Raw genomic sequence first — 1,469 nt, 5'->3', positions numbered from 1 at the left:
AAACATGATGAATAAATGAAGATGATTAACAATAATTAAACAGGGATTAAGAGAATTATACCTAATGATGGTGATTCCAAATAATAAAGCAAGGAATAATAGAAGTACTTGATGAATGATGGAAGGTTGTCAATCCTCCAAATAAACCCCAAATAATCTTCAATTACCCAAAATAAATGATGAACAATAGAGAAATTAAGGAGATGTGATTTGTATTAATGCTTAATTAAAAGTTGATTACAAGATTAAGATGAGATTAAGATTGCATAAGAAGAACCTACCCATCTAATTAATACAATGGGGTATTTATACTAAGGATTAAGTACTTAAATTAGGGTTACTAAGGGCTTAAATGACGATTAAGACCCTTAAGAAAAGTTGAGGAAATGCTCCTCTCGAAGGAGATGTTCATCTCCGATTCGCTAGTCTTCAAAGAATATGCTCATCCCGAGCGGACTGAAGGGGGAGACGTGCTGTACTGGGAAGGAATCCGAGCGGCCTGAGGGGTGTGACGCTCGGATTGTAGACGGTTAGGACGAGCGGACTGGCTACGGGACGCTCGGATTGTAGCCAGCCAGGACGCTCGTCCCGTGGCTGCGACGCTCGGATAGTAGCTCAGCAAGCTTCTCTTCTTTTCTTCTTCCAACAATCCTCAAGGATCTTGTTGGGGATGCAAGGATCTTCTCATCATTGCCCATTTACTTCATCATTTACATGGGCCTTCTAGTCTTGTCTTCACTTTGATGCTTGGTCATTAGATTCGATCAATTTAGCTACATTTTGCCATGAAAATGCAAGGTTTGCACTCCTTTCCTACCAAGGAAATAAAACCTCAAAGAATATGAAAAACGAAAGACAAAAGATAGTAAATGACCCAAATATGCACTAAAAATCATAGGAACGAGGCTAATTCGGGGACTAAATATGCTCAAATATTGGTCACATCAAATACATTTTTGGTCGGACTATCGTTTTCGGTTACTTGTCGTTAGGAGTATCTAGACCAAAACAATATTTATAACTTCACAAACTACTCTACTATTAGTAAGGAGGTAAGTAAAGGTCGGATCCCAAGGGACGGGTATTGATGTAGGATTTTCGAATGCAAATGGTCGTATCTAAGGGTGTCACAAGTTGGGTTGAAATAGAAGATCACTAAACTAAATAACAATATAAACGAACAAGCAAGATGATTAAAATAAGATGTAAACAATAGATTAAAAACACTAGGGTGTCATGATTTGGGTTGAAATAGAAGATCACTAAACTAAATAACAATATAAACAAACAAGCAAGATGATTAAAATGAGATGTAAACAATTGATTAAAAACACTAGGATGTCATAGGTTCAAAGGGGATTCATGGGATTTGATCATACAAATATGTTTTCAACTAGATGCAAGCAATTATTGTTGTGATGGGATCGAGTTAGTGTATATCTTACAATCCCTAGGAAGGTTTGGGTCCC

Source organism: Silene latifolia, unplaced genomic scaffold (assembly GCF_048544455.1).
Source record: "Silene latifolia isolate original U9 population unplaced genomic scaffold, ASM4854445v1 scaffold_88, whole genome shotgun sequence".
In the NCBI taxonomy this organism is placed as follows: domain Eukaryota; kingdom Viridiplantae; phylum Streptophyta; class Magnoliopsida; order Caryophyllales; family Caryophyllaceae; genus Silene; species Silene latifolia.
Note: the sequence above shows the minus strand (reverse complement) of the source record.